At 42.3% G+C, this 27,594-nt stretch overlaps 1 long non-coding RNA gene across 2 annotated transcripts in view; it reads right to left on the reverse strand.

Moving 5' to 3' along the window:
* The window catches only part of LOC135982404 (uncharacterized), a 112,570-nt gene that overhangs the window by 32,245 nt on the left and 52,731 nt on the right, over positions 1–27,594 (reverse strand). For both annotated transcript variants that reach the window (XR_010599752.1, XR_010599751.1), the window contains exon 4: positions 12,019–12,127. This is a non-coding gene — a long non-coding RNA (uncharacterized LOC135982404). The remainder of the gene's footprint in view (positions 1–12,018; positions 12,128–27,594) is intronic.

Here is a 27,594-nt window from a genome sequence, read left to right on the forward strand (position 1 = left end):
AAGAGTTCTGAAGGAACTCAAACGTGAAACTGCAGGACTACTAACTGTAGTCTGTAACCTATCATTTAAATCAGCTTCTGTACCAAATGACTGGAGGATAGCTAATGTGATGCCAATTTTTAAAAAGGGCTCCAGAGGTGACCTCAGCAATTACAGGCTGGTAAGCCTAACTTCAGTACCGGGCAAACTGGTTGAAACTATAGTAAAGAACAAAATTGTCAGACACATAGATGAACATAATTTGTTGGGGAATAGTCAGCATGGTTTTTATAAAGGGAAATCATACCTCACCAATCTACTAGAATTCTTTGAGGGGGTATCATCAAGTATGTGGACAAGGAGGATCCAGTGGATATAGTGTATTTAGATTTTCAGAAAGCCTTCGACAAGGTCCCTCACCAAAGGCTATTAAGCAATGTAAGCAGTCATGGGATAAGAGGGAAGGTCCTCTCATGGATTGGTATCTGGTTAAAAGATAGGAAACAAAGGGTAGGAATCAATTATCAGTTTTCAGAATGGAGAGAGGTAAATAGTGGTGTCCCCCAGGGGTCTGTACTGGTCCCAGTCTTATTCAACATATTCATAAATGATCTGGAAAAGGGGGTAAACAATGAGGTGGCAAAATTTGCAGATGATACAAAACTACTCAAGATAGTTAAGTCCCAAGCTACTGTAGAGCTACAAAAGGATCTCTCAAAACTGGGTGACTGGGCAACAAAATGGCAGATGAAATTCAGTGTTGATAAATGCAAAGTAATGCACATTGGAAAACATAATCCTAACTATACGTATAAAATGATGGGGTCTAAATTAGCTGTTACCACTCAATAAAGAGATCTTGGAGTCATTGTGGATAGTTCTCTGAAAACATCCACTCAATGTGCAGCGGCAGTCAAAAAAAGCGAACAGAATGTTGGGAATCATTAAGAAAGGGATAGATAATAACACAGAAAATATCATATTGCCTCTATATAAATCTATGGTATGCCCACATCTTGAATACTGCATACAGATGTGGTCGCCCTTTCTCAAAAAAAGATATATTGGAATTGGAAAAGGTTCAGAAAAGGGCAACAAAAATTATTAGGGGTATGGAGTGTCTGCCATATGAGGAGAAATTAATAAGACTGGAACTTTTTAGCTTGGAAAAAAGATGACTAAGGGGGGATATGATAGAGGTCTATAAAATCATGACTAGTGTGGAGAAAGTAAATAAGGAAGTGTTATTTACTCCTTCTCATAACAGAAGAACTAGGGGTCACCAAATGAAATTAATAGGCAGCAGGTTTAAAACAAATAAAAGGAAGTATTTTTTCACACAACGCATAGTCAACCTGTGGAACTCCTTGCCAGAGAATGTTGTGAAAGCCAAGACTATAACATGGTTCAAAAAAGAACTAGATACATTCATGGAGGATAGGTCCATCAATGGCTACAGCCACCTGGTGTCTCTAGCCTCTGTTTGCCAGAAGCTGGGAATTGGGGATAGGGGATGGATCACTTGATGATTGCTTGTTCTGTTCATTCCCTCTGGGGCACCGGGCATTGAACACTGTCGGAAGACAGGATACTGGGCTAGATGGACTTTTGGTCTGACCCACTATGGCTGTTCTTCTGTTCTTATGTATTTTATCAGGCTGTTGGTGGAAGGCATTGAGTCTGTACTAGTGATGATAGCTATGGTCCTATGTATATATAGCGTTTTCTATACTGAAGATCCTCAAATGCTTTGCAGGCTGATATAAACTATATAGGAATCGCTTTGCCCATGACTGGAATGAAACACAACAACAGGTTTTATATAGCCCACTAACATTTCTCCATAGTGTAACACAAGAAGAGAAGAAATAGCATGTCCAATTGAAACTACAAGGGGATGAAGTAGGTGGAATGCAATTAACCATCTGGAATTTGGCCAGAACCCTGGGGCTAAGAACACTCAGGGTGAGATTCTGGGCTGTGACATAAGAGGCTCCCCACAGAACTAATAGCTCAGGGAGAAGGTGGCTATGGTGGCTTTAATCCACCTTTGGATCCTGACAACTTGGGCTCCTGCTTGGGCTGGATAGGGTCACTGCATGACTTAGACAGCATGGAGAGCCTGATTAAGATAACACAGCCTCCCAATACCTTGGCTGCTCTATAGGCAGCAGTGCTACTCTGAGCCTCTGCCTTGCCCTGGCACACACCTCCTGGTCCTAGTCCTGCCCCAACACATCCCCTATGCCAGAGCTTGTGACAAGATCCTCAGGAGGCAGCCTTACAGCTGTCTTCTACAGTGCATGAAGAGGCCAAAACAGGCACAGGATCTCACCCTCAGTCTCTTACCAGGAGTCATGGGATCCTAAAAGAGCACAGGTTTAAATTGCATCAAAAAGTTAACATCTGCAGCAGCACAGTAGCCCACACATCACCATGTTGTGACATTCCTTCCATGCAGACCCAGAAGGAGGCATGCCACCTCCTACAGCGTCTGTGACTCTCCCTGGAGGTGTTCCATCAAAGTATCCCCCCCAACCCTACTTAGTGGGTATCATCTGCCAAGATCACAGGCCAAAGTGGAATGGCTGGTGGCTATTACTATATATTATTAGCATTATAATCATGATAAGAGGTATCAGTTTAGAACTAATGATCTATATGCACACAAGAAGAACAGAAGTAGAATCTCTTGAGTACTACATGTTCCTCTTGATTTCTCCTCACTTGGGAGGCAAAATGGATGCACATACCACCCACCAGAAGATGTACCAGTGAGATGATATGGAGCCTGAGATGTGCAAAGCCAAGAAAACATAGAAAGGAACCTGAGAATTAAAAAGCTTGGCAGTAAGGAAAAAAAATCATATTAATGGAGCGAGTTTGTTTTCAGGGGCTTACTTCAGTGTGTGCACAGCTGATCACACAAGGCAGCCAGGTCAATGCAGAATCCTCTGCTAGAGGGTAATCAATGCTCTGTGTTCACAGCTCTGGTGCTTATTGTAACAGCTTTGCAGACAGGATTAGAGCTTTTCTTGTGAACTTCACTGGTAGTTAATTCTGTGCTTTGGCCCTGAAAGGGAAGAAAGTTTGCCTTGCAGTTAGGGTGCAGAGAACAGGAAGCAGGGCCGGCGCTTCCATTTAGGCAACCTAGGCGGTTGCCTAGGGCGCCAGGATTTGGGGGGGCAGCATTTTGCCGCCCTCAGCGGCAATTCGACGGTGGTGGGTCCTTCTGCGCTCCGGGTCTTTGGCAGCAATTCTGCGGCGGGTCCTTCAGTCGCTCCAGGACCTGCCGCCGCAGTGCCCCGAAGACCGGGAGCACGGAAGGACCCACTCACCGCAGAATTGCCGACGACGACCGGGAGCGTGGAAGGAGCCCCGCCTAGGGCGCCAAAAACCCTGGCGCCGCTCCTGACAGGAAGGGCCTTATTTCAGAATGCTGGCTGTCGTAGGAAATGAGAATTCACCCATCAGATAATTATGGGTTTATATTTTGTTTTGATGGATTTTGTGCTGCTTTTGCACACAAGTTCAGCTTGCCCCTGGAAGCGGATATCCACCAAAGCGGGAGAAAAATTGTAAGCTAAGATATAACCACCAGGACTCATTGAGCCTTTTTAAGAAAATGCAATAAACTAAGTCAGAAAGGCTGCTTCTAACATTGATAATGGGTGTATTTATAATACAGCCTATTATGAAAGCCATTTTTTCATGCACTGGCTCCTGATGACCTCATAATTGATTAAAGCCATAGGGAGTTAGCAAAGGTAAAATTACAGTTTTCCTACTACATACAATATGATGCGATATTATAAATGGGTAGAGCAGAGGCGGGCAGACTACGGCTTGCGAGCCAGATCCGGCCCGCGAGCTGTTTTAAGCGAGCCCCCAAGCACCCGCTGGGAGCGGGATCTGGAGCTTGCCCACTGGGTCGGGAGGGGGGGGGCGGGCGCACCACGCGGCTCCCAGAAGCCGTGGCGTGGTCCCGCTCCGGCTTCTACGTACTCCAATGGCTCCCTGCGGCATTCCAATGGGAGCTGCAGGGGTAGTGCCTGTGGATGGGGCAGAGTGCAGAGCTGCCTGGCCGCGCCTCCGTGTAGGAGCCGGAGAAGGGACATGTCACTGCTTCCGGGAAACACTTGAGGTAAGTGCCGCTCGGACCCTGCACCCCTGAGCCTCTCCCCATGCCCCAGCCCTGATCCACCTTCCGCTCTCCAAACCCCTTGATCCCAGCCAGGAGCACCCACCTGCACCCCAAACCTCTCATCCCCAGCCCCACCCAAGAGCCTGCACCCCCAACCAGAGCCCTCACCCCCTCCCGGTACCCCAATCCCAACACTGTGAGCATTCATGGCCCGCCATACAATTTCTATTCCCCGATGTGACCCACAGGCCAAAAAGTTTGCCCACCCCTGGGGTAGAGTCTAGCTTTCCCATGATGTTTGTGTCCTCTGATGCAGAAGGACAGTAATGCTAATCCAGAGTGCTAACATGTGACTTAAATATGTGGTTCCCAATGAACCCAAGATTATAACTCATAAATATGGTGTGCATACTGTGCGAGCAATAACTTGGGCACTCCAAACATATATATCCCTACATACCAGCATAGTTATGCAGAAGATGATAACTCACGATTTAACTGTAACCCCTAAATTCAATGGAGGAAAAGAGTTCATAAATGTCCTGAGTCGGTTTTTAAGGGACATACTGTGCTCATAAAAACAAGACCTTGGCTGTATCTAAATGCCTGTCATTTCATGTCTTGTTTAAAAAAATAATGGTCGATGATTTTAACAAGTACTCATTAATAACATAAATCACTAAAATGTTTCTTGTATGTCACAGTAGTTAATACATACATTAAGCCTATATTTACTACTTCTGTTGTGAATTTTACCACTGACTTCAATAGGATCTGGGTCAGACCCAGTGACAGCAGTATTCTCACTTTGTACATTTATAGTTAAAAAATATCAACAATAACTTTAAACATGTTCCTGCCAGAAGTGCTGGAAGGCGGATGGAAGGAATTCAGGCCCTGATTCAGCAAAGCACTTTGGCACATACTTTAAATCCCATTGACTTCAGTGGGACTTAGGCATGTGCTTAAGTATTTTGCTGAATCTGGAGCTACAGTAACCAGTGACCTCGTAAAAAAGAGTATATAAATACTTGTATTAAGGCCACAGGCTTATACAGTGCAGCAGCATAATGTTGGTGCAGCCAGTGTTGGTCCAGTAAAGCTATAGAAGCTCTTAGTAAGGTCAGGAGATTTCTTGAGCAGTGTGAAAAAAATTGCAGCGTTTTCTTATTCTATCCTCTTATTATGCACAGTTGGGGTAAGAAAAAACAGCACATTTTGTCATAAATATAAACTAGTTCTCAAGTGCCCTCTGCTTGTGTAGTGCCCAATGAACACACCAACTTCTCACTGTTTACCTTTACCTACAATCTTTGCCCCAGGCAATCAATGCAAGAATAGTCCTGTAAGGTTCACCGAGCCAGCTCACACTGTTCAGAACTGAATTTGGTACACAGAATCACTGAAATTTGAGTTGGAAAAAATATTAGATTATCTAGTCATTTCCTTACCAGCACAAGATCATACCTCACAGTCTGTTTTTGGATGCTTTGTCCAGTCTAGTTTAAAGAATTCAGCAAAGACGATTCTATACTTCCCACAGGAGATTATTCCTCAGTGTAACAGAGTTGGCCATTAAGATTTTTTTAAATGGATGTTGATTCTGTTTTCCTTTGCACAGTTTCATCCCATCTCCCCTATTTGTGCCCCATTATGCTACACTAAACAGTCTCTCAGCAATTTATACTCTGAAAATTGGAGTTTTATATCCTCTTTCTCTGTCATTTAGCCATGCTAAACATCTTTAATTCCTTTAATATCTTTTCCTTCAACGCTTTTAACCATTTTTGTTGCACTTCACTGAATTCCCTCCAGTGCTTTGTCCCTCTACTGTCCTCCTTTCTGAAATTCCCCAGTTCCCAGTGCCATCGATATCCATAACTGATTACATCAACTACAGCACAATGTGTGAGCATTACTTAAAGGCATTTGATATCCTCATTTCATCAAGATGATTTTAACAAAATCAACATCAGGACATTACATATGATTAACTAGAAAGGCCCCCTGTACTGGGCTATCTCAACTGTTCCTAGCAGAGACTAATACTTACACAAGTAATAGACACACAGATTCACCGTCTCCTTACCCCACCATGCACTTGAGTCATAAAAAGCACATTCTTCATGTACCACACTGGAAAAGTTTGAGCTTACTAGTTGCCTGTCCCTTCCTGCCCTGAGCTGGGCACTAACTGTAACTCGCTTTTCCTTTGAATGAGTGTCAAGAGTCCAATTTCTGACAATGGTTGACAGCCATCAGCCTCTATGTTACTGCTGCTACAGAGGGCTAAAGTTGGCAACACCTCCATCTTAATCTCAGTTATAGTAACCTCAACCCTCTTGAAGTGCTGTTCTGTGGATCACTGCCTCACTATAGACTCTGCTATGCTTTGTATATGGGAGCAGCCCCCAAGGTTACCGACCATTCAGCTTCATTTGTTGAGCAAGCTGCTTTACTTTGTGCTTTCTAATCACATCCATCTGGCTTTAGGACAAAACGTGTCATAATCCGTTCCCGACAACCTGAATTCTCTCAGAGAAAGTTAATTATGTTTCTGGAAAGTCCCCAAAGAGGTTAATTTATTTATTTTGAGAGGAATGTAATAGTAATCAATACAAAGGGAAAAAATGACTCACTAAAGTAAGGATGTTTGTGCTTCACAATCAGCTGGATAGTTAGGGAGGATAATATATAACACACAGCACTGAGAGACTAAGGGTTTGTCTACACTTAAAACTCTACAGCTGCAGGGCTGCTTCTGTGTCACTGCAGTGCTTCAGTGTAGACACTCACTACAGCGATGGGAAGGGTTCTCCTTGCACTGTAGTAAATCAACTTCTCCCAGAGCTAGTAGCTAGATTAATGGAAGAATTCTTCCATCAACCTAGCACTGTCTACACTGGAGGTTAGGTCGGCATACCTACATCTCACAAGACTGTGAAAAATCCACACTCCTGAGAGATGTAGTTATGTTGACCTAACCCCTGGTGTAGACCGCACTAGGTCGATGGAAGAATTCTTTCATTGACCTAGCCACCACCTCTCGGTGAGGTGGATTAACAACAGCAAAGGGAGAACCCCTCCCATTGATGTAGGTAGTGTCTACACTGTAGTGCTACAGTGGCATAGCTTCAGCTGTAGCATTTTAAGTGTAGACATACCCCCTGTGCCTCAAGGAATTAGATACTGGATTATGAGCATCTCTCACAATAAAAGTCTAAACTAGTTTCACTCTGGCTTTTTTCTCCACTTTTTATTTTTTATTTCCTTTTTTCATATACAAAAATGGATTCATTTTGCCAATAAATAAATAAATAAATAAATCTATCATTGGTAATACACTTGGGCCCCTTTTAGTGAAAACTAGGTCATTTCTGACAGTCCATGGGCAAGATTCCAAGCAAAATGTAAGTTCTCAGCACAAGTGTCAAAAATCAAAATATATATATTTGTTTTTTTCCCATTTTTTTTAATATAATAGCCATTTTGTTGAATTGGAAAAGCTAAATTTGAGGGGATATGAAATTGCCTGAAATGAAGTGGCAAATATTCTTGTGTGAAATTCCACAGTGACATTGTCACTAGTTTTGCACAGCTCTGCTTTCACTTCTAAACTTCTAGTTCAAATTCAACTCAAATTAGTGCAGTCTGAAAGTCTGAGGTTTTCATCTGATGGTTGTTTGGGCACCTATGTGAAATGACTCATGGTCTCACCTTATTTCCAACAGTCAGGACCAGCGCAACCCATTAGGCGACTTGGGCGGTCGCCTAGGACGCTAACATTTGTGGGGCAGCGACTGTGGTGGCCGGATCTTCGGCCGCCCCGGTTGTCGGTGGTATTTCGGGAGCGGGACCTTCCGCCGCCTCTGTCGGGGGCGGCATTCAGGGGCGGGACCTTCCACCGCCTAGGGTGGCAAAAAAGCTGGCGGCGCTCCTGCCCACAGTACAAGTTTCCACATCACAAAACCCCCATTCATTATTATTATTTAGATTGTGGTAGTGCCCACACTGTGGTAGGTATCTTGCAAACACAGAAAAAGACAGTCTCAGCCTAGGCAGGGCCGGCTCTGGCTTTTTTGCCGCCCCAGGCAAAAAAGCCGCCGCCCGCCCGCCCCCCCCCCCTACGGGGGGGGGGGGGTGGGGAGGGTGGCCGGAGCCCCGGGGGGAAGGTGGCGAGCCCTGGCGGGGGCTCCGCTCTCCCCCCAGCGGCCAGGGGGAGGGGGGCCGGAGCCCTGGGAGGAGGGCGGTGAGCCCTGGCGGGGGCTCCGCTCTCCCCCCGGCGGCCGGGGGGAGGGCGGCCGGAGCCCTGGGAGGAGGGCGGTGAGCCCCGGCCGGGGCTCCGCTCTCCCCCCGGCCGGGGCTCCGCTCTCCCCCCGGCGGCCAGAGTGCAGGGGGCAGGGCAGAGAGAGGGCGGCGAGCCCCAGCCAGGGCTCGCCGCTCTCCCCCCGGCGGCCGGGGGAGGGCACCAGGGGGGAGGGCGGCCAGAGCGCCGGGGGGAGGGCGGCGAGCCCGGCCGTGGCTCCTCTCTCCCCGGGGGCCGGAGCGCCGCGTCGCCCCCCTCCAGATGCCGCCCCAAGCACAAGCTTGGTGGGCTGGTGCCTGGAGCCGGCCCTGAGCCTAGGACAGCTTACATTTTAAGACTTTTGTCCTGCAATTAGCACTCTTGCAGAGCCTAGTTGAATTCAGCTAGGCTTCACATAGGCACAGCAATTTTCCTTAATAGATATAAATGCAGGATCGGGGCCTAGAAAGGCAAAGATAGACAAAGGGTCGGGGAAGGGATGGAAGATATAAGCAAAGGTGATTAGAGTTATTCAAGGCACCCATTTTGTTAGTTCTATTCATTTTGTGCATGGTCTGGTGGGTGGGGGAGGGAGGAGTTAATATTACTTTTCTACCACAACTGCCCTCCTGAAAAAGCTAGATCATTTCTATGGACAAGGAGCAACGAACAGGTTGCTCTGTATCTTATCTTTCTGAAGTGTCCTCACCGCCAAATAAGTCAACATCCTTTCAAATTAGCAATATAGGATTGCAGGTTATGGATAGGCAGAAGATGCTTGTGAGCATGTGTCAGGCCTTAGCTACTAATAGGAATTAGCCTCTTTGCACCATGGCTCCACATTGTGATGGATGGTTATGGTTGTGCACAGACATAATAACCACTGCTGTTTACCCCTCTGCTGCCTTCTTAGCTGCCTCTATGAAGGTCCTGATCTATCTTTCCACGTCTCCTGTAAACAACTGTCCCTAGGGTGCAATGGGTCAACAGGTCAACAAAATAGTAGGGAAGATAAAGGGCTTCCTGGGTGTCCAAGATCCCCTGACGTGCAGTAATACAACTACCAGCTGATCAAACAGCCACATCTCACTGAAGGCTAGAAACAGTGGTAGAAGCCGGCAGCTTGTGGCAAGCCTGTTGTCTCAACTTCTGTCTGCCCCTCCCCACTGCCAGGGCTTGAATTACTGGGGCTGGAGAGCTGGGAGGCTCTAAGGAATCATGCTTTTTACTGTTCACTGGACTTTTGGCCTTGCTTTTCACTCCTTTTGTGCTCTGAGTTGAAACCCTTTATAGCTTCTTCTCCCTTTGTTGAGGTGTCAGAGAGACAGACTGAGCAGTCAGAGTGAAATGAAAGGCGAGCAGATCAGCCTGCAGTACCCTCTGCTTTTGCTGGGCATGTGGGATCTCTTCCAAAGAAGCGTTCAGAGAGATTCAGTCAAAATTGGGAAAGCTGCTGGGAGCTATAAGAGACAAAGGAGATGACTTTAGATTAGAGGTCACAGTTCAATGCGATAGAACGTGGCAACTAGGTCACAGGTCAAAAGAGATGCTGTGCATTACCTTATTGGGGATGCCAGCAGGGATTCCCCATTGTGAACAGCTGGTTTAGAATGAAGGAAAGATTTAGTAGTTAAAGTTTGGAATAACAACGCTTTGCTGTTACGTAGTCATCTGCCAACCTCCCAATGCTTCACTGACAGTAAGTCTCAACAATTCTGTCGGGTAGGCAAACACCTTGCTGTTCAACAGATGCGGAAACTGGGAAATAAAGAGAAGTTAAGGGTATGTCTACACTGTAATTAGACACCCACGGCTGGCCCTGGCCAGCTGACTCGGGCTCTCGGGGCTCGGGCTAAAGGGCTGTTTAATTGCTGTGTAGCCCAAGCTCTGAGACCATCCCACACTCAAGGTCCTAGAGCATGGGCTACACAGCAATTAAAAACCCCCACAACAATTAAACAGCCCCATGAGCCCAAGTCAGCTGGCACAGGCCATCCACAGGTTTTTAACTGCAGTGTAGACATACTCTAAGTGACTTGCCCAAAGTCACAAAGCCAGTCAGAGCTGGGAACAGAATCCCAAATTCTTGCTCTTGGTCTAACCAACAGACCACTCTGAAAGAAGGAAAATAATTCTTCATGTTAGACATGAGTGAGAAAGCAAAGAGTGCCAAATTAAAGTTAAAGGAAGAAATTAGCTCTGATAGTAGCAAAGCCTTTCTGTTTCCAAGGATGATCTGCAAGTGGAGCAATTTCCTTCTTAAGGCAATTATGGCAAAATCTTGAATGGAAAGTAGTTAGCGGAAGTGACTTAAAACAGAGTGGTGTGCCTTAAAAGCTTTTTAACCTAAGATAAATAGATATGGTTACCTCAGTATCTTCAATATGCCCTTGTATAGCACTTCCCTATATTTACTATAGGAAATACCTTGAATACTGCAGTTATCTGACTGCAAATACTTACTTAGTTATCTAAGGTAATTGGAACATTTTAAGGGCCACCAATGTAGTAAATAGTTTACACGGTTTAGGGAAATAATATAGGGTCCTCCTTTCCAGATGCAGTGGCCTGGACCAGGTGCTCTGAGAGATCCAATCCTATAACTTTGAGTCTATTCACTTAAAAAGTGCTGTTTGAAGATTTAGCCAAGTTTTTATTGAGGATTGCACAGAGAAATCCTTGCTATATCCCCTCTTATATTCATGTGCGGCTTTGAAAAATTAATGATAGGACTCAACTACTTTTGGAGGAGATACAATTGCAATTAGTTTTGAGAATTTTCCATTTTGAGAGTCATCACATAGCGTGCCTCCTCAAAGTCCCCCATTGACAGAAACTTGAGACTTCTGGCAAGAGACTGGAGAATGCAATTGCGGTCATGAATAGAGTTGCAGCTAAGTAAGACTGGGAACTGGAAATACAGCATCCTCAGCAACGAGCTTAGGAATCATATCTGATTTTACTTGCTACTGGTTGTTGTACACATAATTAGACTTTGGATGCAAGTCAATAACACCAGTGGGAGGACAACCCAACAGTGCTTTGATTGCACGCAACCGAGCTTTGAAAATCTGGTAAACTGTTCACCGAATCTCTTTGGATGACTAATCAACTGATAACTAATCACTGAAACAAACTGAGAGCAGAATCGTTGATAGATTTAGATTCCAGGGTGGCAGGGATCTTCTTGTTTTCATTGTGCTCTAAACTTGGATTGAAAATTCCTCTCTTTTGTTTTCAAACATGTATCGACACAACATGCAGAGTTGTTCTAAGAGATACCAGATTAGTTTTTAAAAAATTGTTTTATGTTGATGAATAAAGGGTATTCCTATGTGGAGTTTATAATAATTACTGATTTTCATATTTTAAAACAGGTATTCGGATGATTGTGCCCATACGCCATTGAAAATTAAATGTCTTGTGTGTGCACATTAATTTTTTAAAATTCATTTATAAAGTATTCTATTTATGATGTACTACAATAAGATTATATACAGAAACAATTCTTTATTCGTTATAAAATACCAGCAGTGAGTTACATATTTTAGACAAAAGAAAAAAAATCCCTGTCCTGAAGAGTTTACAAATTAATAATAATAATCCTTACCTTTTATATAGCATTTTTCCATCAGTGGATCTCAAAGTGGTTTAGAAAGGAGGTCAGTATCATCTCCATTTTACAGCTGGGGAAACTGAGGTACGGAGCAGTGAAGTGGCTTGTTCAAGGCAACAAAGACAAATTAGATAAAGATAAAACATATCAAAAGGAAGGGGAATGGGTAGTGTTATTTCATATGCACACACACACACACACACACACACAAATGACTTTACAACTTGCTAAGTACAAAATTTGCCTCTCTGCGACAGCTACTATAGGGCCCATGGCCCACTTATGTCCTATTTATCACCTGAGATTTTAGTCATGCATAAGTAGACCATATCAGGACTTTTCTGTGAGAATGATTTTTCAATGGAAAATGCAGTTTTTGAAAAATTGAGATTTTCTGTGGAAAAATCCTAAATTTCATGAAAAACTATGATTTACCTTCTGCTCTGCAACTAGACCGCCCCAAAGGAAAATATGTCATGTAACCAGTGAAAGGATACTGATTCAGAGTTTTCCTAATGAAGAATGCAACTGGATGTAAACAATTAGCCACATTTCTATTTAATTTTTTGTCATTAAACTCTTGTAGCAAACCAATGGAACTGAATAGGAATTAAGGGCCTGATCCAACAATGGAAAGACTCCTGTTAACTTCAACAGACTTTGGATCAGGCCCTAAATGCTTCATTTTGATAGATGATAGAACGTTGATAGTCCATATGTGTTCCCATTTGTCCCTGGCCAGATCACACAGATGAGATTACATTTCTATTGGGCTTGATGCAGGAGTAAATGAAATTTGATGGGCTGTGATATACAGGAGGTCAGCCTAGATAATCTAATAGTCCCTTCTGGTTTTCAATTTTATGCATCTATGAATTAACACTTCACACGTACACAATGGAGAAGAGGCACAAACAAACAAAAAAAAGAACCTTCTTGGGGGCTAGACATAATCTTGGTCCTAGCACTTATGGACTATGTGACCCCTACAGGGCTGCCCAGAGGGGGGGGGGGCAGGTGGGGTAATTTGCCTCAGGTCCCGGGCCCCATAGGGGCCCCCACGAGAGTTTTTCAGGGCCCCTGGAGCGGGGTCCTTCACTCGCTCCGGGGTCCCCGGAAAACTCTCGCGGGGCCCGGGGCCCCCGGAGCTTCTTCCACTCCGGGTCTTCGGCAGCAATTTGGCGGCGGGGGGTCCCTCCGCTCCGGGACCCACCGCCGAAGTGCCGGGTCTTCGGTGGCGGGGCCCCCCCGCCGCCAAGACCCCAGGCCCCCAGAATCCTCTGGGCGGCCCTGGACCCCTATTCTAGTTGTGGTGCTAGATATGCTACAGGAGGTGATGAAGGGTAAGACAGACCCTAACAACCCACGAGACCTAGGTCAGCATGCTGAGGGATGCAAGGGAAGTAAGGTGTGTGACATATCATCCAAACTTTGTTTCAACATATTACTACTACTAATTGACCACACCATTATGACTGGAGTCCATCCTGTTCATTTGCCACTCTGCCCATAAAATATCTTCTTAGTTTCTTGCACATCTACCCTCAGTTTTAATCCCATGTCTCCACTGTTCTTTCAAATGATAAAACAGTGACGTACTAGTTTTTGCTCTCAGTCCCTGTTTTCAATTTCTGCCATATTAGCTCTGTTGTTGTGATCATTTCTCCAGAAATATATGCAGCAGCAATAATCAATGTCCATACTCTCTTTTACAAATATTGCTCCAGGCAATAGTCAGAAGGGAGATTTCTACAGAGGCTCCTGAGGTCATATTCTCGGACTATGTCTACATTACGCATCTTTTAGCGACACAGCTGTGCTGCTACAGCCATGCTGCTAAAAGATGCGCAGTGTAGCTGCTCTTTGCCGGCAGCAGAGAGCTCTCCCGCTGACAAAAAAATCCACCCCAACGAGAGGCAGCAGCTTTATCGGTGGGAGTGTTCTCTCGCTGACAAAGGGTTGTTCACACCGGCACTTTTCCTTGGTAAAACTTTTGTTGTTTGGGGTATAGTTTTTTTACACCCCCTGAACCCCTGAATGCCAAAAGTTTAACTGATGAAAGCGCAGTGTAGACGAAGCCTTAGTCTCTTTAAAATGTAAGACATGAAAAAATTTATACATAATGAGTTAGCATGTCTGTTGGTGACTACAATAGTCAGATGAAATGTGGCTGATTGAAATAATCACCCATACTTGAAACAAATTTGAATGGAACCTTTTTTTTATATTTGAGACAGAGTACGTCTGGAGTGGCTAATTTCCCTTCTCTCTATCCCCTCTATCAATTTCTGACGTGCCTGCATTTTCTGGTTTTGTCGGATACTAGTTGCAGAGGCAGAAAATTATCTGGGAAGAGGTTATTCTTATCTTATTTCTGATCCACTTAGAACCTGAAAGTACTCGAGTTCTCAGGAGAGAGTCTGTAGTGGGAGATTTAGGGCTTGTTTACACAGTGTGTTAGTCCACACTAGCGGGGTGTGAATTCTAATGTGCAGCGGGACATCACACATTAATTGGCCCCTGAGGACCATGCTAGTGTGGACTAAAAGTTCCCTAGTGTGCTTTAATGTTGTTCTGTTTCAAACAGTACTATGTTAATACCAACTGGTATTAACATGCCATAACGTTAACACACCAACAGGTTCAACACAGGCCAGTTAGCGCGCATCATGCTGGTGCGAACTAGAATTTACACCCCACTGGTATGGACTAGACAAGCCTTTACAGCCCAACGAGATTGGAATACATTTGGATAAGTATTCCATACCAAACATCTGCACTTTGTGAGATTCACTGTCACTAGTAATCAGATGTTTTGTGCTTCTCTCTCCCATCCCTCATCAGTTTTCTCCTCTTTTCTCTTGTCTTAGCAGTAGGAAATCTGGAATCAGAGAGCTATAATTACCAAATGGCCAGTTTATGTCACCAGAGGCCTACTAGCTTGTGTGATAGATGAGCTATGTAATTTACATGTCATTTTGAAGCAAGCAGCTGCAGAATGTTTCTGAAACAGGAGACACAGCACTAAAAGTGACACATTCAGGGAGCGATCTTTGAAACTGCGGAAGAATAGAGCAAGATCTAGGAACAGTTGTTTGCTGGAACACACATCAAATTTTCCATCACTCTAGTGACACACAGAGACAGACACAGACTACTAGTTAGAGCAGAGGGCTGGGTGCCAGGGACTCCTAAATTCTAATCCCGGTTTTGACACTGACTTCTGCTGTAATAAAACATTTAACCTTTACTGGTACAAAGAGGTAGCAAAATGGTTAGCACCATGGAAAGTCTTCCATAAATATGGGGATAATACTTAGCTATTAAACCAAGTTGCTGGGGATGACTACCCATAATGCATTTTTAAGATGAAGAGCACTGTGTAAATGTTAGATATTATCCAGCTTACCTTTCCTTTTGCAAGGATTCTACAGTAGTTGCACAAAATATCGCTGTTTTATGTTAATGTTAATAATGCACTATTGCAGGATTTAATACTTCAGTTAAAAAAACAACAACACAACATTTGTGTGTGGAAGGGTTTGGGCTTTTTAGTTGTATTTAGCATTAGCATTTGGCATAGGCATAGGCATAGTTCTCACAGTTCTACTGCTAGAGTTTGATATATCTGGAAAACTGCAGAAGAGAATTGAAGAAATGGTCTGTATATTACTGACTACACTTCTCCTACTTGTTACGTGAAGATAAATTAGCAAGGGATTTTAGTAAATGCTCTTTCCCTTTGTCTTGTCACCAAAACAAGATCAATAGGACAAAGTCAAAATTAATGGTAGAAAAACATCAAATTTCTTTTGTGGTCAATATTTACCCAGTGAAACAGAACCATAAAGTAACCCTTAGAAAAAGTTATTGATTTGTGGTTCAGCCATTTGTGACTGTAAAAAGCGACTTCTAAATCTCCATTGAGATCTTTCTGGTGTCCTCCTAACTGTAATGATGATAATTTACTATTTGTACTGTGGTAGCACGTGCCTGGAGGCCATTGTACTAGGCACTGTACAAAAAGAACAAAAAGACAGTCCCTGTCCAAAAGAGCATACAATCTACATTCAGGGCTGGCTCCAGGCACCAGCCGACCAAGCAGGTGGTTGAGGCGGCACCTGGAGGGGGGCGGCATCCCGGCCGGCTGGGGAGAGCGGGGCCGCGGCTGGGCCCCCCGGTGCTCCGGCCAGCGCTCCGGCCGGCCGGGGAGAGCAGGGCCCCGGCCGGGATCAGCGCCCTCCCCCCGGCGCTCCGGCCGGGGAGAGCGGGGCCGCCCTCCCCCCAGCGCTCCGGGCGGCCGGGGAGAGCGGGGCTGCGGCCGGGCTCGGCGCCCTCCCCTGCTGCACTCCCCGCCAGGGGGCCAGGGGCGGCGGGAGGCTTTTTTGCCTGGGGCAGCAAAAAAGCCAGAGCCAGCCCTGTCTACATTTAAGACAACAGTTGGGTACAACAGGCAGGTTGGAGCACATGAAAACAGTTTCCCAACCCAGCAAAAAAAGTAAACCAAGCAGCAACTCACATGCCTATATTGGAAAACTTTGTTTTTCAGCATCATGCCACCAGATTGAGTTGTGGTTAACAATTTGTGCTGCAGAATGATACATTTATTCATTTAAGAGATCTTCCTGCTGCAAGTACTTTAAAGGCACAGATTTTTAAAACTGTCTCATTGCACTGGCTCTGTGCCACCTAGGGATTTCCCCTGTGCTGGAGGATTTACCAGGTGGTCCAATACATTGGCTTTATGACCTCTGTGTGCCAGAAGAGCAGTACAAAGGGGCCACTATATAATGCAGAATCAGGCCCGCTGTCTACATTTTGCTCTAAAAAGTAGTCAGTTTATTCTCAGGATTAGTTGTTGTGAATGAACTGTTACTCTAACCAGGTCCTTAACAAATAATCTGTTAAATAATAAAACAACCTGATAGTCAAAATATTATAAAAATAAAGTTATAAATGGCATACACTTAATTATTATAATCAATTACTTTAACAAACCTGTCCATCACGGTCCCACTACTGAGTCAGTAATGGCTGGGGCCTATGTTTCTGAAGATATTAATGGCATTATTCATGTATTGAGGATGAGAACAAGGATTCCATCTGTCACCATCACCTCATTCATTTGCTGTCTATTACCCTAGGCAGTGGACATGCTGTTAGCATCTACCCTGGAGGGATATGCATCAACAATATAATATGAATATTCTGTTTGGAAACTGTAGTATCATGGATATTCAAGTGAAAAGCATGTTATATCAGGAATCCAGAAATGGGTGAATCTGAATGATGTTGGCTGGCAACACAATTCCTACAGCATCTCTAGGTAGCTGATACTAGATAGGACAGAAAGAGGGAAATTGCATACATAGACAGGAGATGGCCTTAGAAGTCCAAATTTACCGCTTAGTTTCAGTATGCTGGGATTGGTTCTGGGATTCTTAGAGTAAGGCCAGGAGGGACTAATATGATAATCTACCCAGATCTCCTGCATTACCCTGGCCATAGTATCTCACCCATGAATTCCTGCAGCAAGCCCATAACTTCTGTTTGAGCTAGAATGTATCTTTTAGAAAGACATCCAGTCTGGATTTAAAAGACTTCAGGTGATGAAAAATCCATCACAACCCTAGGTAAATTGTTCCAATTGTTAATTGCTGTCACCATTAAAAAGCTGCACTTTGTCTCTATTCTGAATTTGTCTAGATTCAGTTTCCAGTCACTGGATTTTGTTATGCCATTGTCTGCTACCATCAGAAATGTTCTCCCTATATAGGTTTCAGAGTAGCAGCTGCGTTAGTCTGTATCCGCAAAAAGAACAGGAGTACTTGTGGCACCTTAGAGACTAACAAATTTATATAGGTACTCGTAGACTGTTTTGTGTTTTTCTGAAATATCTGTAAATTTTACAAATGAGTCTCTGAGTGACTCTTGTGTTTTATTTCTATATCTCATGCCAAAGCTAATGACATTAATTGGTGTTCCGAGTATTTCAAAATCAAAGCCACTTTAACTCTCAACAATAATCTCTGTTTAAATAGCACCTATATGTATACACATCACATAGTTAGATGGTAATTCCCATTTCCTAGTGTCTCGACACCATAAAAAAAAGAAATTCAAAGGAATAACTATTTTATTATGCTAAAGTTTAATATAACAGCCAAAGAACTAATTAGTTTCTGTTTTAGCATTATGCCTGTTATTCAGTCATAATCTGCTTCTAAATCTTGAGAATCTTGAGAATCAGATTGAACAAAAAAAAGCCACTTCAGTTAATACATTCATCAATACCATGAGGTCACCAATCAGACTTCCAACAAATGAGGTTTGCTACTGTTGTTTTTTTAAACACACACACACACACACACACACACACACACACACACACACACACACACACTTTTATTACCAATTTACAATCAAATTCTAACCCAATTAGTTTCAGGACACTAGACTCATAAATACAGCTACTTCTCAAATTCTCCGCTAATTAGCAAAATGTTGCTGATTTCAAAAGCTCCATTTGTTTTAATGAAAAAGACCTTCAGTTTATGGTACCATAATGAATTCTTCATTAAAAACCCCAGAGCATTAATAAAATAGCAAAGTCATCTGAGTCTGGACACAGGCTCTGTATGGCATGGCAGTTCTCTTGTAATGCAAGTGGTGCTACGCCATTGCTGTAAAGAATGGCACTGAGAATCATTACAGTCCACAATGCCAAACCGGAATGTCCTATGTTTTTGTAATCTGTATCATAGCTCTGAAATGCAGGTGAAATTAATTTAAAAAGTTGGTATTTGGGCTTTGAAGGATTTAGGCCTTGATTACTAGGTTCTGTGTGCCAGACTGGAATCAATGGAGATACATTGATTTACACCAGCTGAGGATCTGGCCCAACTTATTTTACATTTGATTGTTTATATTTTCCACTTGCATACATCACATTCTGCAGACACATGGACGCCATTAAGACTACAATTTTTAAATAGATAAAACTGACAAAAATAATAATAAAAAGAAGACCTCCTCCTTAAAAAACCAAACAAACCAAACTCCCAAAGACCTTCCCAGCTTCATGGTAGACACTTTTCCCATCAACCTCTGTCTCCTAGTCAATTCTTCTCTCCTCCCTGTTACCTCCTGGAGAAGCCTGAACAAACAGATGTGTCTAGCAGCAGATCCTAAGGGTCACCACATCAAAGCCCCAGTGAGTGTACAAACTGCCATACTGGATCAGACCAGTCATCTGTTTATTTTGTCTTTGACTGCGAGCAGTAGAAGAATGAAAGTACCATACCCCTCACAAAAGACAGCTATGTAATAATAACCTGTTCATAGAATAATCATAGAATCATAGGACTGGAAGGGACCTCAAAAGGTCTTCTAGTCCAGTCCCTGCACTCAAGGCAGGATTAAGTATTATCTAGACCATCCCTGACAGGTGTTTGTCTAACCTGCTCTTAAAAACCTCCAATAACAGAGATTTCACAACCTCCCTAGGCAATTTATTCCAGTGCTTGACTACCCTGACAGTTAGGAAGTTTTTCTTAATGTCCAATCTAAACCTCCCTTGCTGCAGTTTAAGCCCATTGCTTATTGGTCTATCCTCAGAGGTTAAGGAGAACAATTTTTCTCCCTCCTCTAATAAGCTCCCAGCATTTAATGATTGGTTTATGCCATGAATGAAAGTCTATATTCCTCATACTTTTTATCTTAGCTAATGTAACTGTGAATGTTGTTATCCTTATAAGTGTTTAATTCTTTTCTGAACCCATTAAACTCTGCAACCCAGTAATATCTTGTATTGGTGAATTCCTTAGAATAATTATGCATTGGGTATTAAAGTATTTGCTTTAATCATTTTTCACTCTGCTGTCTTTCATTTTCAGTGAATGTGCCTTCATTCTTGTAATATGAAAAAGAGTAGACATGCATGATTTACTCTCTCTCTGTGCCATTCACTGTTTTAATATACCTCTATCGCATGCCCTCTTATTCCCTAAACTAAGGAATCCTAATCTTGTCAGTCTGTTCATATGCAGGTCTTTCCAGGCCTCCAACAATTTGTTGCCTTACTCTGATAGTATGATGAGAAATAAACAAAATACACCTCTACCCCAATATAACAGTGTCCTCGGGAGCCAAAAAATCTTACTGTGTTATAGGTGAAACCGCGTTATATCGAACTCGTTTGATCCGCCAGAGCGTGCAGCCCCGCCCCCCCCAGTGTGCTGCTTTACCGTGTTATGTCCGAATTCGTGTTATATCGGGTCGTGCTATATTGTGGTAGAGGTGTATTCAAGATGAGAGCATAGAAACTGATTAGCATTATCCCATTCTTTATACAACCAAATATTTTGTTTATTGATTTGACCACAATTGTGGATCGATAACATGCCCCAATTTTATGAGTATTTGAGGGGTTTGTTATGCCTATTCTCCCCCTGCTGTAGCATACCCATGTAGATCCAGACACAATTTAGCCTACAGCTGAGATTAAAAATGATACAGTATCTATCAACATAGTATCAATGTACTTAACTAGATTATGTACTCAGAGGACTAGGAAGGGGGTCTCAGATTCATGTCACCTCTCAAATGCTGGATTTTGCATGTATTTTTCTGATTTATCTCAATGAGTTAAAAAAAGACCATAGCCTGAGAGCTCCCTTCCTTATGTTTACACATCTATGCACTTTCTTCATGAAGCAGTTATTCCTTTGCAAGATGGGCATAATTTACATTTGAGTTCAAGGTTGGTCTTTCTCCAGTAAGAACATGCAACCATTGTCTTCTTTTGTCTAACCTGCTCATGTTGGGTCTAGTCCTGCTCTGACATTAGGAACGGCATTAGACACAGAAGTCCCAATGAGGAAGGCAGAATATTGAGGAAGTCTAGTGCTAAATTCAGAGGGCACTTGCAGCTACTTAAATATATGACTTCTTGTTTTTAGAGAGTTTCTGGGTGTCTATGGGAGAGCAGGATTTGACCCTAAGTACATGTGTAACTCCCATTAGCACTAAAGAAGAACAAACAGAAACCACCTCAGAGGAAATAGCTCCTAAAGAAGAGCCCCAATATTTCTCAAAATCTTGTTAGCAGAAGGCAGATTCTCAATACAATATAACTAAGAATCTATTCTTTGTTAGTTGCTATGGCAGCCAAGCCCCCAGCAGACGCTATGAACAAGTAAGAGTTAAGGGTTGACAATATACTTAAATCTAGGCTTTGAAGATTAAGATTAAGCAGTGACTGCCCTGCAGAGAAAACAAACAGTGGACAGCACCCCTGGAGATATACCACTTCCTCTGACACAGCTTCTGCTGTACTACCAAACAGCTCCTTGGAAACAGACAATAAGCCTGCTGGCCCTCTGGGCTTTGCCATTCAAATAGCCAGCAGAAGTAAATGCAGATGGCACAATAATTGTCTCAAATCTTTCCAAGTGCATTTTTAGTGCTCTGACACTGATGATGCATTCACTCTTCATTGGTGAAGAGAGCAAAATTTCTTCCTCTCATTAGTTCCAGGATTTCATATTCAATAGAAGGGCCCTTACTTAAAAAAACAAATAAACACACTACCATATTATCACTCATCTTTGTGCCTTCTTCCCACCACGTCTAGAACATTCTCCTTGTCATGCACAAAACCCCCTTATTTTTCTCTTTCAAAAAACCTAAACCAGAACACCACGTCTGAACCCCCATAAACCTTGGTGGCGGGAACTGAGATTGAATCTGGACGTCAGGGTTAGATCCACCTCTAGAAGATGGATCCAAAATGAAACACCTGATCCAAACCCATTCAAACTCTGGGGAGCTTAGATAGTGGATGTGAATGACCTTGGTCCCATTCATCAATTCAGAGCGCCTGTATGCTGATTTATGAAATGTAGGACAAGATACACAAGTTAAGACTAGTATAAGTGAGGAAGGATAATCCAGTGGTTAGGGAACTAGCCTTGGACTTGGGATACCTAGATTCAAATCCCTTCTCTGACACAGACTTCTTGTGTGATGCTGAGCAACTAATTTGGTCTTTCTATGCCTTGGTGCTGTAAAATGGGGATAATAGCATTTCCTTATCTCACAAAGGTGTTGTGAGGATGTGTACTTCAAAAACTGTGAGGTGTTCAGATACTATGGCATTGGGAATAACCCAAGAGAGACAGACTATGCCTGTTTTTATATACATACCACATTCTTCCTTCGTTCTTTGCTTTAGCTCTTTGTCTAATTTGACTTTATTTTTAACTGCTTTTTTAGGATTAGATGCTTAGTTGTATTTGCTGATGTTAATATTCTGCTTTGTTCCTCTTTTCTGTGCTACACATTAACATTTTATAAATAAATCAACAATGACATGTCTACTGAAAAAAAAACATGTTGAACCAATAAAACAGGCACTGAGAGAAATACCAGTTTATAATCTTCCTTGAATAATCTCTTTGAGAAAGATAATTCTTGAAAGCTATATTTAAATAAAATTAAAGTTGAGAGACAAGCTGAACAAAGAGGCAGGAAATTCAGAACTTAATACTAACCCTGGCCACTACCCTTAAGATAGGCTGCTTTGAGAAAAGGCAACCCGGGTGACTTACAGAGTGCCAGCTTTAGTTGTTATTTTTATTTATATCATGTTATATTGAATAAGTTTACATTACAGATCATTGCTATTGTTACAGAGTACATGCAAGCAAGCATCGGGTTAAGTTCAATAACATCTACCAGCAGAGCCTTGCATAAGTAAAGGCTTTAATTTCCTTTGGAGGATGTCTCTATTGGTTTTCGGTGTTTTCTTAATGCTATCAAGAAATGAAAAGTTCATAACACTCTTAGCACAGCTTTTTTTCCAATCACTGATTCGTTCTTTTATATAAGCCAGGAAGACTTAAAACAATTCTAAACTACTTCCCTGAACATTCCCATTCAGTGAAAAGATAGAACCATCAGATTTAAAAATACAGGGCAATGCACCAGCACAGCCAATCTCAGGAGGTGGATACTTCACTCCAGAGCATAGTGTCACCTTCCTGACTAGGGTCAACAACTTTTCGAGGTAATGGAGCATTCAGGCTCAAATAATCCTTCTCTTAGCAATAAAGTATCTTTAAAGCACTTAAAGACAGTGAGTAATAGATGTTCCTTCAATAAGCAAAAAGATTCAATATGGGGATCTGGCAGACAGTGATCACAATGGGTTTGCAAATGAATTTGTTAAAAATTAATCAGTAGGAGAAAATAGAATGCAACTCTGGAATCATGTAAATGATTCCATGTAGAATTGAAAGCAACACAAGATACAGGCGTATCCATAATCAGTAGAAGTACTTGTGTGTTCAAAGACCAATGTGTGACGGGTTGGGTCACAGAAACACCCTTGGGACTGCCACCTGATGTGCTGAAACTACCTCTGAGCCCATTTTCCCTGCCAGCTTGGGACTTCAGAACCCTGCCTTGTTGAGCCAGACACGCTAGCCTGCTGCAAACACAGTCCCAGGTCTGAACCATGTCTACCAAAGCTGCAGGCTTTAACTAAAAACCACTTAGCAGGTATTCCTGTCTCCAGCACCCAGATACCCAGTTCCCAATGGGATCCATACCCCAAATAAATCCGTTTTACGCTGTATAAAGCTTATAGAGGATGAACTCAAATTTTCCACCCTCTATAACACTGATAGAGAGATATGCACAGCTGTATGCTCTCCCAGGCATTAATTATTTACTCTGGGTCAATTAATAAGCAAAAGTGATTTTATTAAATATAAAAAGTAGGATTTAAGTGGTTCCAAGTAATAGCAGACAGAACAAATTTACCAAGCAAAATAAAACAAAAACACGCAAGTCTAAGCCTAATACAGTAGGAAACTGAATACAGATAAAATCTCACCCTCAGAGATGTTCCAACAAGCTTCTTTCACAGACTAGACTCCTTTCTAGTCTGGGTCCAATCCTTTCCCCTGGTACAGTCCTTGTTTCAGCTCTGGTGGTAGCTAGGGGATTTCTCATGAATGCAGCCTCCTTTGTTCTGTTCCACCCTCTTATATAGCTTGGCACAAGGCAGGAATCTTTTGTCTCTCTGGGTCCCCACCCCTCTTTCTAAATGGAAAAGCACCAGGTTTAAGATGGATTCCAGTACTAGGTGACATGGTCACGTGTCCTGGGAGACCCCAAGCCTTCATTCTTCCTGGCCTGATTCACAGGAAGGCTTGCAAGTAAACAGAGCCATTTACAACCAATTGTCCTAACCTGATGGAAGCCATCAAGATTCCAAACCACCATTAATGACTCTGCATAATTACAATAGGACCTCAGAGTTATATTTCATATTTCTAGTTTCAAATACAAGAGTGATACATTTATACAAATGGGATGACCATACTCAGTAAATTATAAACTTTGTAATGATACCTTACAAGAGACCTTTTGCACGAAGCATATTCCAGTTACATTATATTCACACTTATTAGCATATTTTCATAAAATCTTATGGAGTGCAATGTCACACAATGCTGTGCACCTTTTTAGAAGTGACCCTTAGGGAAAGCAAATGAACAAAATTAAAACAAAAACATTTTATGTTTGATAGTACACAGTCCAGAACAATAACAATTTCCCCCACATAGGACTGAGCTGGATGCTGTGGTAGTAGTAGTGGATTGCAGAATTGTATGTCTTGTGCCTTGAGGTCTTTAAACCACGAATTGAGGACTTCAAGAACTCAGGCATAGGTTAGGGGTTTGTCACAGGAGTGGGTGGGTGGGATTCTGTGGCCTGCGTTGTGCAGGAGGTCAGACTAGATGATCATAATGGTCCCTTCTGACCTTAAAGTCTAAGTCTATGAGGTCACTGGATAAAAATCTGACCTGCTCCAATTGTTACTTTGTCTGATGACTGTTGAGTATATGTGAAATGAGCTGAATTTCAGTTTAGTTCACAGAGGATAGACATGATCATATTCAAAAATCACTGTTGTACAACTGATAGTTTCAGCAGAGAGGTGAAGGCTGATCTACCTGCTCATTCCTGCAACTGGTCCTTTCCAAAACAGGCTTGAGAGACTCTGGAAATTAATAATTTATTTCAGCTCTAGTTGTAATTAAGCTTCCTATCCAGTTCCAGAAGAGCAGGGGTTAAAAATTCAACCAGTCTCAGTGAATCTGGAGATAGTGGAATGAAGACAGGCCAAGCAATTATAGTAACTGAGAACATGAAGGCCAGATAAAAAGCTGCAAGGCAAGCAAAATGGTTGGATATAGAAAAGGAGAAATTACTTACAGAGCTAAGGAAAGAATGGATCAGGTACAATACATATGGTCCTGTGTCCTTAATTAGCATTTTATATATATATATATTGGATAGCATGCTACCTTACCCCTCACATAAAAAGGACATCTCTGTTTTGGAAAGTGTTGAAGGAAGGGTGAAAGAATGGGATAATATTGGAAATATAATGGGAATTTTTTGGAAAAATAAAAGGAACATAACAGCTTTGTGATCTTAACATGCTCAACATTGATAGAGATGACAGAAAGAGAATCTAAAATTCCCATACAAGCACTTGTGTTAGATGAAATCACTACACTATTCTAAAGGTTACATCAGGAGCCATCACAACAAATCTCTTATGTACTCATGCATAACCCTGGGCAAAAGAGTTCTAGAATAGAGGAGCTGGCTGTGACAGAAAACCACCACCAGGGAAATGGAGGTGAACTTGAGTCAGACAGTCAGTTCAGAGACAGAGCTCTAGTGAAGGGGAATTAGAGACCAGTGTGTCCCATATCTTCTGTAGAGCTCTTACTGGGAGAACTCCGGAGAACTCTTGGCATGCAGGTGAACTTTGCTGACTGAGTAATTGCTGGAAGGTTAAGGATAGCAAAACACACAAGGGTTCTACAGCCCTTACTCACACAAAGTCAATGGGAGTACACACTGAGCAAAGACCTAAAATTCAGGGCCTGATCCAAAGTCCATTGATTTCAATAGTCTTTGGATCAGGCCCTTGGTCACACGATATAGTTATGATTGTATAATGTCCATTATGACTGACTATATTTATCTGTTCCTGATTTACCCTTTTGCTTTTTTTTTTTTTTGCATTTTGCTTTTGTTCTTTCTTTCCCTTTTATTCTTTCTTTCCCCCCTTCTTTCATTATTCTAGTGAGTGTTACTTGAAGGCAATGGTATAAGAGGGGCCATCTTTATGACAAACTGCATTAAAGAAAGAGGCACTGGAGGGAACCAACCCTAAGGAGATAAGATGGGTGTGACTGCCTAAAAGTGTTAGCAAGTGATCCGGTACTTCTGGAAGACATCTCTAGCAGTACCTTTGAGGGATGAATAAGGATCTCAGTACAAGAAGTTATTTGGTATAAAGAGATAACAAAAAGACACAGGTTGTCACTAAGGAAGAAGGGGTTCAAGCGGAGTATCAAGAAGCATTTTTTGACTACAGGCTGATTAGCATGTGGAGTATTCCAAAATACTACATAAATGCATTAAAGATAAAAGGGTATCAGGGTGGCAAATAGAATATTTCTGCTTCTAACCAGCTGACATTGGCTTGACTAGGAACTGGACATTGGTCATTCAAGAATTCTGGAAGATCTTAGAAAAGAAGTAGCAGAGCTGCTAACAAAAACATGCAATCAACTACTAAACTGGAGGCCTGGCCAGTAGTACATCTTGTACTTATCTTTTTAAAAAGGAGGTAAATTAGTGGGAAAAATAGTTATAAAACATCTAGGTGAAACTGAGATGATTGGCTCAAACTAGCGCTATTTCTATAAAGAAAAATATTGCCTCCAATTAAGATTCTTTAATGAGTTAACAAATTAGTGAATAAAGGAGAACTAGCACATGTAATTTATTGGGACTCTTGATAAAGTCCTTCACACAGGCTATTAAGGAAACCAGGCACTCACAAGGTGAGAGGTAATGTTCTGTCATGCACTAGAAACTGGTTAAGAAACGGCAAAGAGAAAGGGTAAACAGTCAAATCTGGTTATGGAAGGCAGTTAACAGTGAGCTGTTCAAAGAATATTTTCTAGAATTGGTGTTATTTATTTAATATATTTATGAATAACCTGGCAGAGGTTATAAAGGGATAAAGTTTGCAGATGACACTAAATTATTTAGATTAATGCACGAGTATGAGAAAATTCAGAAGGACCTGACAAAGCTAGGCAATTGGGCAACATGGTAGCAGATAAAATCCAGTGGAGACAAGTGTAAAGTAATGAACTTTAAAAGGAATAATTTGATACATGATGGTGGATTCTAAATTAATTGCAATAAATTTAGGAATAAAAGTTGCATGTTACTGCAGATAACACAATAAAAACATCTGCTCAGTGCACAGAAAAGCAAAGGAAGTGTTAGTGTATATTAAGAAAGGGATGGAAAATCATCTGGTAATATAATGTTGTCATATAAATCAAGATTACCTGCTCACCTTGAATACTGTGTTCAGTTTTGGACAACACACCAGTAAAGATACAGCAATGAAAGAAAAGCTCTAGAAAGGGCAACAAAAATGATAAGCATGGAAAGAGCTTC

This window comes from Chrysemys picta, chromosome 3 (assembly GCF_011386835.1).
Source record: "Chrysemys picta bellii isolate R12L10 chromosome 3, ASM1138683v2, whole genome shotgun sequence".
Classification (NCBI taxonomy): Eukaryota; Metazoa; Chordata; order Testudines; family Emydidae; genus Chrysemys; species Chrysemys picta.